The following is a 15,939-nucleotide window of genomic DNA, read 5'->3' on the forward strand; positions in this document are numbered from 1 at the left end:
GATGAACGATTAGAGGTTCGGCCACCAATCCTGGTAGCGAATGTCCACGGTACGTCTTCCTGGGTGTTTCGCTACAGTTTTCTGGCGCTGCGACTTCTCTGTATACAACAGAATCACCCGCGACCAGCCTCACAGGTGAGACGCGTGGCCGACATCTTCCAGTCGGCGCCATATCAGTGGGTAAACAGACTCGGGTCGGTACATGGAGTACGTTCGACGTCTCAATCCCGACCTTGGCGTTGGGCCTCGGCCAAGCGATAACGAGATGTGCTGCGCTGTTTCAGATAGGAATACCGCTAAGGCATGCAGCCACGGAGACTGGGAATAGTACTGAAGCTTCTATTCATAGCCGCTGTAGCAATTACAAAGAAACTGGTATAGCAATGCGCATTCAAATATAAATATACACTCCTGGAAATTGAAATAAGAACACCGTGAATTCATTGTCCCAGGAAGGGGAAACTTTATTGACACATTCCTGGGGTCAGATACATCACATGATCACACTGACAGAACCACAGGCACATAGACACAGGCAACAGAGCATGCACAATGTCGGCACTAGTACAGTGTATATCCACCTTTCGCAGCAATGCAGGCTGCTATTCTCCCATGGAGACGATCGTAGAGATGCTGGATGTAGTCCTGTGGAACGGCTTGCCATGCCATTTCCACCTGGCGCCTCAGTTGGACCAGCGTTCGTGCTGGACGTGCAGACCGCGTGAGACGACGCTTCATCCAGTCCCAAACATGCTCAATGGGGGACAGATCCGGAGATCTTGCTGGCCAGGGTAGTTGACTTACACCTTCTAGAGCACGTTGGGTGGCACGGGATACATGCGGACGTGCATTGTCCTGTTGGAACAGCAAGTTCCCTTGCCGGTCTAGGAATGGTAGAACGATGGGTTCGATGACGGTTTGGATGTACCGTGCACTATTCAGTGTCCCCTCGACGATCACCAGTGGTGTACGGCCAGTGTAGGAGATCGCTCCCCACACCATGATGCCGGGTGTTGGCCCTGTGTGCCTCGGTCGTATGCAGTCCTGATTGTGGCGCTCACCTGCACGGCGCCAAACACGCATACGACCATCATTGGCACCAAGGCAGAAGCGACTCTCATCGCTGAAGACGACACGTCTCCATTCGTCCCTCCATTCACGCCTGTCGCGACACCACTGGAGGCGGGCTGCACGATGTTGGGGCGTGAGCGGAAGACGGCCTAACGGTGTGCGGGACCGTAGCCCAGCTTCATGGAGACGGTTGCGAATGGTCCTCGCCGATACCCCAGGAGCAACAGTGTCCCTAATTTGCTGGGAAGTGGCGGTGCGGTCCCCTACGGCACTGCGTAGGATCCTACGGTCTTGGCGTGCATCCGTGCGTCGCTGCGGTCCGGTCCCAGGTCGACGGGCACGTGCACCTTCCGCCGACCACTGGCGACAACATCGATGTACTGTGGAGACCTCACGCCCCACGTGTTGAGCAATTCGGCGGTACGTCCACCCGGCCTCCCGCATGCCCACTATACGCCCTCGCTCAAAGTCCGTCAACTGCACATACGGTTCACGTCCACGCTGTCGCGGCATGCTACCAGTGTTAAAGACTGCGATGGAGCTCCGTATGCCACGGCAAACTGGCTGACACTGACGGCGGCGGTGCACAAATGCTGCGCAGCTAGCGCCATTCGACGGCCAACACCGCGGTTCCTGGTGTGTCCGCTGTGCCGTGCGTGTGATCATTGCTTGTAGAGCCCTCCCGCAGTGTCCGGAGCTAGTATGGTGGGTCTGACACACCGGTGTCAATGTGTTCTTTTTTCCATTTCCAGGAGTGTATGTAAGCAGGCAGAATACGGCGCTGCAATCGACAACACCTATATAAGACAATAAGTGTCTGCCGCAGTTCTTAGATCGGTTACCGCTGCTACAATGGAAGGTTATCAAGGCTTAAGTGACTTCGAATGTGGTGTTACAGTCGGCGCACGAGCGATAGGACACAGCACCTCCCAGGTAGCGATGAAGTGGGGATTTTCCCGTATGAGCATTTCACAAGTGTACCGTGAATATCAGGAACCTGGCGAAACATCAAATCTCCGACATCGGTGCGACCGGAAAAAGATCCTGCAAGAACGGGACCAACGACGACTGAAGAGAATCATTCAACGTGACAGAACTGCAGCCCTTCCGCAAATTGCTGCAGATTTCACTGCTGGGCTATCAGCGTGAGAACCATTCAACAAAATAGCATCGATACGGGCTTTCGGAGCCGAAGGCCCACTCGAGTACCCTCGATGACTGCGCGACACAAAGCCTTACGCCTGGCCTGGGCCCGTCAACACCGACATTGGACTGTTGATGACTGGAAACATGCTGCCGGGTCGGACGAGTCTGGTTTCAAATTGTATCGAGCGCATAGACGTGTACGGGTATCGAGACAACCTCATGAATCCATGGACCCTGCATGTCACTGGGGGACTGCTCAAGCTGGAAGAGGGTCTGTAATGGTGTGCACCGTGTGCAGTTGAAGCGATATGAGACCCCTGATATGTATACATACGACTCTGAGAGGTGACACGTATGTAAGCATCCCATCTGATCACCTGCATCCATACATGTCTATTGTGCATGCCGATGGACTTGCACAGTTCCAGCAGGACAATGCGACACCGCACATGCCCAGAATTGCTACACTCTTCTTAGTTTAAACACTTTCCCTGACCACCAAGCTCCCCAGACATGAAAATTATTGAGCATATCTGGGATGCCTTGCAACGTGCTGTTCAGAAGAGCTCTCCACCCCCTCGTACTCTTACGGGTTTGTAGACAGCCCTGCAGGATTCACGGTGTAAATTCCCTCCAGCACTACTTCAGACATTTGTTGAATCCATACAATTTCGTGTTGCGGCACCATTGCGTGCTCACGGGTGCCCTACACGATGTTAGGCAAGTGTACCAGTTTCTTTGGCTCTTCAGGCTATAAGGGTACTTCGTCTCATTACAATTAATTGCTGTTTAACGTTATACTCTTGTGGTACACTTCCCACCGAAATGATGTGCCACGATCAGCAAACGTTTAACGCCTACGCTCACTTTCCCTATCACAACTAGAGGCAAACTGCTTATCTCTTGTCTTGTAAACTTGTCTCGTAGCCGTCGTCCCCAACTGGTTTCTTATCTGCTGGCGGCAGTCTCCGATATGCATGCAACAAATAGTGAATCGCGAAGTGGCAAATGAGAAATATTTCAGTGCATTGACAAAAGGAAATTGCGAGATATTGGGATGACACTTCATTTTTATTTCTGTTTCCACAACCATAAAATCAAGAAAATGGTTCTGGGAGCCAATCTTCCACCAGTTTTCACGGCAAAGATTCTAGATTCTAATTATTTCCACATCACCGGCAATAAAATTGCAACAAAATGGTCCACACGATTTTAGAATTCACGCAGAATTAACATACGTTCGCACAAGTACGTCGTCCGTGGCAGTTTTTAATAGACTTTTCCGTCTCTACGCTACGTCATATTTTACACACGGATTCACGCACTGCCTTCTGTGATACCGATCACATAACAATTGTCAGCCGTCTTACCAGTTTGGCGCCTTACCTCCCAGGGCGATTCTGTGATTGGTCTGTAGTTTTCACTAATGACTATCAACATTAATTGATATCTCTATTTAGTTTTCAAGTGCGGACTGAAAGTTACTGAAGTTATCAATAAAAAGATATCATTGCAAATAATGCCAGAATCGTAGTTGGATGTGTATATTAATATTTAAACAGTAAATACAGTATAAATGATGAAAGTTGCGCTGCTTTGCGCCATGCCTCGCAGGTGAGTCCCTGCTGTCTGTGCGGTTTCCAGCACGATACGGCTTTTAACCATCTCACCGATCTCACGTTCTGAGACCACCTGTCGCGTTACGTGACGTGTATGCTTCTCGCTACCTCACAGAGACGTGAATCTTGCTATGATAATGATGAGATCCCATTCTCCGAGGAGCGTAGGGGACGAGGCAACGTCCTAGCGTAGGTGGTTTGCCATTGCCTTCCTCCGACCGTAATGGGGATGAACGGTGATGATGAAGACGGCACAACATCTCGAGACAGGGAAAATTCCAGAACCCGCCGGGAGTCGAACCCGGGACCCCGTGCGCGGGAAGCGAAAACGCTACCGCAAGACCACGAGCTGCGTACGAATTTTCCTATACTGAATGTTTAAACGAAACAATAAAAACCTAATGAAATGTAGGCGGAGATGTGGCATAAACGCCACACCACCTAAACGAAAAGATACCCGCATTCTAAACAGTGCCTCTTGAGACTGGTGGTGCTTTTCTCGCGTCGGTTTACCTGTGGTGGGGTGAGCAGGGGTGGGGGTGGAGGTACTAGTGCGGTAATACGACTTATTATTCCCTGGTTTCACCGTAATTCCCTACAGGGGAAACACTAGTGACCCTCACTGGGTTTCTAGCACATTTGTGTGTGAGCGGTTCCCTGCATTACCAAATTGACTACGCCTTTACGATTCCGGATGAGTCCTGTCAACCGCTTCCTTTTTTTAGTCGTGTCATGCGTTTATGCGAGAATTCTACGACGCTGTGCTAGCAAGGTCTTAGTGGAGCTGTTTTCTTGTTATCATGACAAGATTGGTTATCGTCACGTATCTGTCTGTATCGCGGGATATTTATTATTTACTTGATCTTTCGGTACGCCTATTAGCTATTTCAAAGTGAACTGAGCCGTTATTCCTGTGCCTGACATAATTTTGTTGTTGTTGTTGTTGTTGTGGCCTTCAGTCCGACGACCAGTTTAATGCACTACTGGCCATTAAAATTGCTACACCACGAAGATGTGCTGCAGACGCGACATTTAACTGACAGGAAGAAGATGCTGTGATACGCAAATGATTAGCTTTTCAGAGCATTCAAACAAGGCTGGCGCCGGTGGCGACACCTACAACGTGCTGACATGTGGAAAGTTTACAACCGATTTGTCATACACAAACAGCAGTTGACCGGCGTTGCCTGGTGACACGTTGTTGTGATGCCTCGTGTAAGGAGGAGAAATGCGTACCATCACGTTTCCGACTTTCATAAAGGTCGGATTGTAGCCTTTCGCCATTGCGATTTCTCGTATCGCGACATTGCTGCTCGCGTTGGTCGAGATCCAATGACTGTGAGCAGAATATAGAATCGGTGGGTTCAGGATGGTAATACGGAACGCCGTGCTTGATCCCAACAGCCTCGTATCACTAGCAGTCGAGATGACAGGCATCTTATCCGTATGGCTGCAACGGATCGTGCAGCCACGTCTCGATCCCTGAGCCAAGAGACGGGGACGTTTGCAAGACAACAACCACCTGCCCGAACAGTTCGACGACGTTTGCATCAGCATGGACTATCAGCTCGGAGACCATGGCTGTAGTTACCCTTGACGCTGTATCACAGACAGGAGCGCCTGCGATGGTGTACTCAAAGACGAACCTGGGTGCTCGAATGGCAACTCCTCATTTTTTCGGATGAATGCAGATTTTGTTTACATCATCATGATGGTCGCATCCGTGTTTGGCGACATCGCGGTGAACGCACATTGGACGCGTGTATTCGTCATCGCCAAATTGGCGTATCACCCGGCGTGATGGTATGGGGTCCCATCGGTTATACGTCTCGGTCACCTCTTGTTCGCATTGACGTCACTTTGAACAGTGGACGTTACATTTCAGACGTGTTACGAGCTGTGGCTCTACTCTTCATCCGATCCCTGTGAAACCCTACATTTCAGCAGGATAATGCACGACCGCATGTTGCAGGTCCTGTACGGGCCTTTCTGGATACAGAAAATGTTCGACTTCTGCCCTGGCCAGCACATTCTCCAGATCTCTCACCAATTGAAAACGTCTGGTCAATGGTGGCCGAGAAACTGGCTCGTCACAATACGCCAGTCACTACTCTTGATGAACTGTGGTATCGTGTTGAATCTGCATGGGCAGCTGTACCTGTACACGCTATCCAAGCTCTATTTGACTTGCCCAGGCGTATTAAGGTCGTTATTACGGCCAGAGGTGGTTGTTCTGGGTACTGATTTCTCAGGATCTATGCACCCAAATTGGGTGAAAATGTAATCATATGACAGTTCTAGTATAATATATTTGTCCAATGAATACCCGTTTATTATCTGCATTTCTTCTTGGTGTAGCAATTTTAATGGCCAGTAGCGTATATCTACATATTTCCGCTATCGTCAATTATTTTGTTGCCAAAATTACGAAACTCATCTCTTATCTTTAGTGTGTCATTTCCTCATATGCATCGCCTGATTTATTCCAGCTACGTTCCATTACCATTGTCACATTTTTTGTGGTGTTTATCTTATAATATCTGTTGAAGAACATCCATTCCGCTGTTCCACGTCCTCTCCAGTCTGTCAGAATTACAATGATATCCTGCGTGATACGGAAAAAAAACTAGATAAAGCTTTTCAAATGAATGGATAGCGTCTTAAACAGACGGCATCTGTAATACTAAATGGCTAATCCGTGGTCCAGTCCATTTGAAGATAGTCATCTAACAGCTTTCAGGGGGCAACAAAATTTGACTGAATATTTTATACAGCTATAGACCGAATTTAATAATTTAAAATACTGTCAGAACATACTCATTAAATCTTACGTTAAAGGTTTAAAGTCAGAAACTAGAGACATAAATTATGGTACGCAAATTACTCATAATATATTCGTCTAATATTTGGGAATGAGAGAACTTAGCAACTACCAACATACTTTATACATAATTTGAAATCTTTACAAAACCTTTTCTCGCTGACACCCCCAATAGAATGGTGAGAGAAAAAGAAGTTTATCGCTTAAAATTTTCACTGTTCACGCAGTAAAACTGAGCATCATGGGTGACGTTTAACTTTCTATGTTCTTACTACTAGCTTTTTTACAACACACTTTGCAGACTGTATCCACACATATAACCGAATATAGCTGCAAAATTATGTCACATACAGTGAGGTGAAAAAATTCATGAGACACCTCCTAATATCGTGTCGGACCTCCATTTGCCCGGTGTAGTGCAGCATCAACTTACCAAGTCGTTGGAAGTCCGCTACACATATATTGAACCACGCTACCTCTATAGCCGTTCATAAATGTGGAAGTGTTACCGGGGCAGCATGGTGTGCGCTAATTGAGTTCTTGATTGTGTCCAGAAGGTTCTTCAAACCAGTTGCGAACAATTTTGGGCCGCTGACATGACATCGATGTTTGGGAAAATGAAGTCGATAAATGACTACAAATGGTCTCCAAATAGCCGAACATAACCATTTCCAGTGAATGATCGGTTCTGTTGGAGCAGAGGACCCAGTCCATTCCACGTAAACACGGCTCACACCATTATGGAGCCATAGCATCCAGGATGCCTTGTTGACAACTTGTGTCCATGGCTTCGTGATGTCTGTGCCACTTAGGATGGAATCCTACTATCACCTCTTATCAAATGAAATCGGTTTTCCAGACGTCTAGAGTCCAACAGATATGGTCACGAGCCCAGGAGAGCAGCTGCAGGCGATGTGGTGCTGTTAAGAATATCTTCTGCTACCATACCCCACTAACACCAAATTTCACCGCACTATCCTAAGGGATCTGGTTATTTCACGCAGTGTGACTTGTATGTTGAAAGGAGTGTAATGGGGCACACTTGTATGTGGCACCAGAATGTCGTGTGACTAGGGCTTCCCGTCGGGTAGATCGTTCGCAGGGTACAAGTTTTTCGATGGGGATGAGATCATGATTAGGACAACACAACACCCAGTCCCTGAGCGGATAAAATCTCCGACCCAGCCAGGAATCGAACCCGGGCCCTTAGGATTGACATTCTGTCGCACTGACCACTCTGCTACCGGGAGCGGACGGCACCAGAATAAGATAAGAATATTAATTAGTTGAAATGAAACTAGGACACTATAAACGATGAATGTCTCTGATAGGCTCGATAAAGCGGATCGCTGACTGCGCACGACCGCAGAGCCAAAGATATTGCCTCTGGTCTGAGATAGTAGCATTGGGGTAAGAGAGCGCTTGGCGCACAGTTGTAGGTAACTGTCTGTAATAGAAAGACGGTGGAGTAGGAGTTTTTGTGGTGTGCTGTGTGAAACCATCAAGTGTTAGATTAATTTAAGTACTTCAGTATTGTTGAACTTGGAAGCAGAAGTCTTCATGCAAGCAAGGTAAAGATGTTAAACACGAGGGTCACTCCAAAAGTAATGCACACTATTTTCTTAATCCATCTTTTATTCTATATATTTGAAAGTTTTACAGTGTGTAGACACATCCATTAGGAACAATATTTTCATTTCTCCATATCATTTCCATCCCTCTCAACTGCCTTACACCATCTTGGAACCAGTGCCTGTGTACCCGCACAGTAAAATTCTGGACCAACCTGTTGGAGCCACTGTTTGGCAGCGCACACAAGGGAGTCATCATCTTCAACCTTGTTCCATGAAGAGAGTCTTTCAGTTTCCCAAAGAGCTGATAGTCACATGGAGCCAGGTCAGGACTGTAAGGCGGGTGTTTCAGTGTTGTCCATCCGAGTTTTGTGATCGCTTCCACGATTTTTTGACTGACATGTGGCCGTGCATTGTCGTGCAACAGTAAAACATCCTGCTTTTGCTGATGTGGTCGAACACGACTGTCAAGCTTGAAGTTTCTTCAGTGTCATCACATATGCATCAGAATTTATGGTGGTTCCACTTGGTATGATGTCCACAAGCAACAGTCCTTCGGAATCGAAAAACACCATAACCATAACTTTTCCAGCAGAAGGTGTAGTTCTGAATTTTTTTTCTTGGATGAATTTGCATGATGCCACTCCATTTATTGCCTCTTTATCTCTGGTGAAAAATGATGGAGCCATGTTTCATCACCTGTCACAATTCTTCCAAGAAATTCATCTCCACCATTCTCGTACTGTTCCAAAAGTTCGCTGCATGCCATATTTCTTGTTTCTTTGTGAGCCATTGTCAACATCCTGGGAACCCACCTGGCACAAACCTTTTTTAACGTCAACAATTTCAGTATTCTGCAAACACTTCTACATCTACATCTACATCCATACTCCGCAAGCCACCTGACGGTGTGTGGCGGAGGGTACCTTCAGTACCTCTATCGGTTCTCCCTTCTATTCCAGTCTCGTATTGTTCGTGGAAAGAAGGATTGTCGGTATGCCTCTGTGTGGACTCTAATCTCTCTGATTTTATACTCATGGTCTCTTCGCGAGATATACGTAGGAGAGAGCAATATACTGCTTGACTCCTCAGTGAAAGTATGTTCTCGAAACTTCAACAAAAGCCCGTACCGAGCTACTGAGCGTCTCTCCTGCAGAGTCTTCCACTGGAGTTTATCTATCATCTCCGTAAGGCTTTAGCGATTACTAAATGATCCTGTAACAAAGCGCGCTGCTCTCCGTTGGATCCTCTCTCTCTCTTCTATCAACCCTACCTGGTAAGGATCCTTGCTGAGCAGTATTCAAGCAGTGGGCAAACAAGCGTACTGTAACCTACTTCCTTTGTTTTCGGATTGCATTTCCTTAGGATTCTTCCAATGAATCTCAGTCTGGCATCTGCTTTACCGACGATCAACTTTATATGATCATTTAATTTTAAATCAGTCCTAATGCGTACTCCCAGATAATTTATGGAATTAACTGCTTCCAGTTGCTGACCTGCTATTTTGTAGCTAAATGATAAGGGATCTATCTTTCTATGTGTTCGCAGCACATTACACTTGTCTACACTGAGATTCAATTGCCATTCCCTGCACCATGCGTCAATTCGCTGCAGATCCTCCTGCATTTCAGTACAATTTTCCATTGTTACAACCTCTCGATACACCACAGCATCATCTGCAAAAAGCCTCAGTGAACTTCCGATGTCATCCACAAGGTCATTTACATATATTGTGAATATCAACGGCCCTATGACACTCCCCTGCGGCCCACCTGAAATCACTCTTACTTCGGAAGACTTCTCTCCATTGAGAATGACATGCTGCGTTCTGTTATTTAGGAACTCTTCAATCCAATCACACAATTGGTCTGATAGTCCATATGCTCTTACTTTGTTCATTAAACGACTGTGGGGAACTGTATCGAACGCCTTGCGGAAGTCAAGAAACACGGCATCTACCTGGGAACCCGTGTCTATGGCACTCTGAGTCCTTCCCCTATCCCAACATAGCGTGACAATTCGTTCACAATGATGCCTCTGTCAGCAGTCACCAATTCGTTAACTTTCTGCACACTGTCTGGAGTGTGTGCAGTATGAGGCCTGCCACTGCCAGGACAATCCTCAATATTGCCGTGCCCGCTTTTATCGCGTAACCCGCTTGCCCACCGACTAATTGTACTGCAACAACAGCAGCATCTCCGTACACCTTTTTCAACCTCTTGTGGACGTTTCCCACTGTCTCGTTTCCACAGCACAGGAATTCTATGACAGCACGTTGCTTCTGACGAACGTCAAGTGTAGAAGCCATCTTGAAGACATGCTGTGACGGCGCCACTCACGGGAACAGATTGAACTAAGTTTGAAAACAAGCGGGAATGATGTATCTACACGCTGTAAAACTTTCACACACGCAGAATGAAAACTGTATTTTTACAAAAATAGTGTGCACTTCTTTTGGAGTGACCCTCATAATTATGATTTCTATTTTTGCCAACGGGTTCGTATAGATGAGTTGGCTGATAATTTGTGATTGTTGAGTACTCCTAGAATGTACGTAAACCATTTTGATAAAAAGGCTAGTTAGATAGTTCACTTTTGTAGTGTTTTTAAGATTTTTTAACAGAGCGACATGTAATTTGATGATCTGCATTTATGTTGGATTAGTGAAGTTAGATAATACTTGCTCCTTAAATCACACTAAATCTGACTTCAACTGTCAGATGTTTTTGAAAAGCCAAACGTAACTTGCAATAGAATTTTGCTAAAAAAAAACTCAGTGTTAGTAATTCACCACAATCAGTACCGCCTCCCTGCCTATGTCATATATTTTTTAAAGATGTTGGATACTCTTAAATGTTCTCGTTTATCAGCCAAAAGAATTTCATGTGCATTTCAAAGTGTTACGGTCAGCATTGCACACTGCTCAACCTGTGGCTAGCATTTATACATACATTTTTAAGAGAGACCAGAATACATCGCATTCCACCATTGCTGCTCTGCTCTAGAGGTAAGACAATTTAATTTATGTGTTAGGTGCACAGGTACCAAATTTTTCAGTTTTGAACAGGGCGAGATGATTCAGTGCCTAAGGAGCTGAATGTATTTTGCAGTAACTGTATTTCTTTATTGGTGTTGGGAGTTGCATTTCCCTAAGTTTTGCTAGCAATAACACGTAGTATGCGCACCACTTGCACTTACAACAGGCAACACGACAATTCGAGTTCCGTACTCATTCCACAGATCAGATCAGACATTCAGTCAAATTGATCTAAAGTCATTTTCATTTTTTTAAAAGAACATTGCGGTTGCACGAATTAACATTGGAAGTCTTAGCTTTCCTTTTGAAGTATAACACCAAATTAGCAGACCTTATTAATGACGAAAATTGGCAGTGTATACTTGCCTATTTGTCAGATATTCTCTCCAAAATGAATGAAATAAATATTTCACTCCAAGGGCAAGGTGAAACAAAGGTCACTACTATCGGCAAAATTCGAGCATTCAAGGGCAGAGAGTGTCGAGGAGGTGGAGGTCGAGTGTTTTCCTCTTCACAAGGAGTTTTTGAAAAACAAAACATTGGCGCTTGGGAAGAATTTGTTTCATCAAATCCTGGAACATCTCCGAAGCTTGATGTCATTGTTGGAGCAGTATTTCCCAACAGCTGAAGATGAGAAGCTGCAGAAATACGGATGGGTGGTCAACCCATTCCCTGTATCCAAAAAGCCCAAAGATTCTATCATTAAATGAATATGAGTTGTTGACAGAAATTGCCACAGACCCTACCTTGAAATCAAGTTGACAGTTACTCACACTTTTGGATCCGTTTGGATAACAAGAAATACTACCCCCTTGTTGAAAAGGCAAAATGTGTACTTCTCCCGTTTGCCGCAACATACATGTGTGAATCTGGATTCTCGATCTGTGCTGCCCACAAAACTAAGTACCGAAGCTGTCTAGATGCGGAACCAGACATCAGTCTCCAGTTGTCAAGAATTGAACCCAACTTTTCAAAATTGTGTCAGCAGAAGCATCCTCAACCATCACATTAGGATTCCATTATTATTCCTACAGACTCATCTATAGTAAAGAAGAAAGCATTTTTCTTCGTAGATGCTCAGTGAACGTACCTGAACTATAAGAAAATGTTCAGATGTGTGTGGAATCTTACGGGACTTAACCGCTAAGGTCATCAGTCCCTAAGCTTACACACTACTTAACCTAAACTATCCTAAGGACAAACACACACACCCATGCCCGAGGGAGGACTCGAACCTCCGCCGGGACCAGCCGCACAGTCCACGACAGCAGCGCCTCAGACCGCTCAGCTAACACCGCGTGGCACCTGAACTATAACTCTGTAGGAATTTTGTTTCTGTCTTCTATCATTTACATAATAATTATCAATTGAATTCTGTTGGCATTGATATTACGAAAATTAAAATGATCTCCAGAGCTAATTTCTTTTCTTTGTAATATATTCCGTCCTCTCAGTTAAAAATATAGCCTGCCTATACTTCAATTACAATTACTTGCTATTACTCTGACACTATATTGTGGCAACTGGCTGCGAGCGTAAACAAATGAGGACTTTACACGTGCCACCTTGTAAAAGGTAAACCTCCTCTGCCAGAATTGTTTCCTTTGAGAAAACAAGTCTTACGTTCTGTGAAATGCTTTGTCTTCATGTACAGGGTATTACAAAAAGGTACGGCCAAACTTTCAGGAAACATTCCTCACACACAAAGAAAGAAAATATGTTATGTGGACATGTGTCCGGAAACGCTTACTTTCCATGTTAGAGCTCGTTTTATTGCTTCTCTTGAAATCACATTAATCATGGAATGGAAACACACAGCAACAGAACGTACCAGCGTGACTTCAAACACTTTGTTACAGGGAATGTTCAAAATGTCCTCCGTTAGCGAGGATACATGCATCCACCCTCCGTCGCATGGAATCCCTGATGCGATGATGCAGCCCTGGAGAATGGCGTATCACAGCCGTCCACAATACGAGCACGAAGAGTCTCTACATTTGGTACCGGGGTTGCGTAGACAAGAGCTTTCAAATGCCCCCATAAATGAAAGTCAAGAGGGTTGAGGTCAGGAGAGTGTGGAGGCCATGTAATTGGTCCGCCTCTACCAATCCATCGGTCACTGAATCTGTTGTTGAGAAGCGTACGAACACTTCGACTGAAATATGCAGGAGCTCCATCGTGCATGAACCACATGTTGTGTCGTACTTGTAAAGGCACATGTTCTAGCAGCACAGGCAGAGTATCCCATATGATATCATGATAACGTGCTCCATTGAGAGCAGGTGGAAGAACATGGGGCCCAATCGAGACATCACCAACAATGCCTGCCCAAACGTTCACAGAAAATCTGTGTTGATGACGTGATTGCACAATTACGTGTGGATTCTCGTCAGCCCACACATGTTGATTGTGAAAATTTACAATTTGATTACGTTGGAATGAAGCCTCATCCGTAAAGAGAACATTTGCACTGAAATGGGGATTGACACATTGTTGGATAAACCATTTGCAGAAGTGTACCTGTGGAGGCCAATCAGCTGCTGATCCTGCACACGCTGTGCATGGTACGGAAACAACTGGTTCTCCCGTAGCACTCTCCATACAGTGACGTGGTCAACGTTATCTTGTACAGTAGCAACTTCTCTGACTGCACGAAGAATTGCCTCGTCCATTGCAGGTGTCCTCGTCGTTCTAGGTCTTTCCTAGTAGCGAGTCATAGGCTGGAATGGTCCGTGCCCCCTAAGACGCCGATCAATTGCTTCGAACGTCTTCCTGTCGGAACACCTTGGTTCTGGAAATCTGTCTCGATACAAACGTACCGCGCCACGGCTATTGCCCCGTGCTAATCCAAACATCAAATGGGCATCTGCCAACTCCGCATTTGTAAACATTGCACTGACTGCAAAACCACGTCCCTGATGAACATTAACCTGTTGATGCTACGTACTGATGTGCTTGATGCTAGTACTGTAGAGCAATGAGTCGCATGTCAACACTTTGCACCGAAGTCAACATTACCTTCCTTCAATTGGCCCAACTGGCGGTGAATCGAGGAAGTACAGTACATACTGACGAAACTAAAATGAGCTCTAACATGGAAATTAAGCGTTTCCGGACACATGTCCACATAACATCTTTTCTTTATTTCTGTGTGAGGAATGTTTCCTGAAAGTTTGGCCGTACCTTTTTGTAACACCCTGTATTGATATAAGAGAGTGTTCGTTTTGCTAGTTCGTTTACAGTCGAGGCTGACTGCCACGATATAGTGTCCAAGTAGTAGTTGAAGTTGTCAGCTGTGGCTACTAAACTGTTGCCACACTGCCTGCCAGTTACCAGCTGCCAATTGACAGTACACTGTTGCAACGCCGCCTGCTAGCTGCCGGCTATGGACTGACAGCTGCCGTTCTTAGATACGCAAAGACGTAAAAATAACTAGACTTTCCGAGCTGTTTACATTGGCACGAAAATCGATTGTGGAACTGGAAAACGGCTTTATGAAAGCAGATTTCCAGAATCGATTTTGAAGTGTTTACTTGACCTACCAAAAGCGAAAGTGGGACATCGGTTTACGAAAGCCGATTTTGGAAACGCATGTAAACTGGGTGAATGTATTCCCGCACATTGCCCAACAGATGTCACAATAGTCCTTTAAAGGCAATTCCTTGGCCTCTCTTCTTTCGTGGTGTGTATGTGTGTATCCCGAATCGTGGGTCTGCCTCTTTCTTCACAGCCGCGCAGAATGGGCTCGCAGTCTAAGGCGCCACGTCGTCGTGGATTGCGCGGCCGCTCCCGCCGGAGGTTCGAGTCCTCCCTCGGGCTTTTGTGTGTGTTTGTGTGTGTGTGTGTTTTGTCCTTAGCGGAAGTTAAACTTAGGTTAATAGTGCGTAAGACTAGGGACTGATGACCTGAGCAGTTAAGTTCCATAGACTTAGTTACATTTGAACATTTTTCTTCGGATTTCACGAAAAACCACACACACACAAACGACTGTTACGAAATACACTCCTGGAAATGGAAAAAAGAACACATTGACACCGGTGTGTCAGACCCACCATACTTGCTCCGGACACTGCGAGAGGGCTGTACAAGCAATGATCACACGCACGGCACAGCGGACACACCAGGAACCGCGGTGTTGGCCGTCGAATGGCGCTAGCTGCGCAGCATTTGTGCACCGCCGCCGTCAGTGTCAGCCAGTTTGCCGTGGCATACGGAGCTCCATCGCAGTCTTTAACACTGGTAGCATGCCGCGACAGCGTGGACGTGAACCGTATGTGCAGTTGACGGACTTTGAGCGAGGGCGTATAGTGGGCATGCGGGAGGCCGGGTGGACGTACCGCCGAATTGCTCAACACGTGGGGCGTGAGGTCTCCACAGTACATCGATGTTGTCGCCAGTGGTCGGCGGAAGGTGCACGTGCCCGTCGACCTGGGACCGGACCGCAGCGACGCACGGATGCACGCCAAGACCGTAGGATCCTACGCAGTGCCGTAGGGGACCGCACCGCCACTTCCCAGCAAATTAGGGACACTGTTGCTCCTGGGGTATCGGCGAGGACCATTCGCAACCGTCTCCATGAAGCTGGGCTACGGTCCGCACACCGTTAGGCCGTCTTCCGCTCACGCCCCAACATCGTGCAGCCCGCCTCCAGTGGTGTCGCGACAGGCGTGAATG

At 46.4% G+C, this 15,939-nt stretch overlaps 1 protein-coding gene across 2 annotated transcripts in view; it reads right to left on the reverse strand.

The window, feature by feature from the left end:
• LOC126106401 (uncharacterized) overlaps positions 1–15,939 on the reverse strand; it is a 294,375-nt gene that overhangs the window by 268,217 nt on the left and 10,219 nt on the right. The gene's annotated exons all lie outside the window — the stretch shown is intronic.

The sequence above is a fragment of the Schistocerca cancellata genome, chromosome 10 (genome assembly GCF_023864275.1).
Source record: "Schistocerca cancellata isolate TAMUIC-IGC-003103 chromosome 10, iqSchCanc2.1, whole genome shotgun sequence".
In the NCBI taxonomy this organism is placed as follows: Eukaryota; Metazoa; Arthropoda; class Insecta; order Orthoptera; family Acrididae; genus Schistocerca; species Schistocerca cancellata.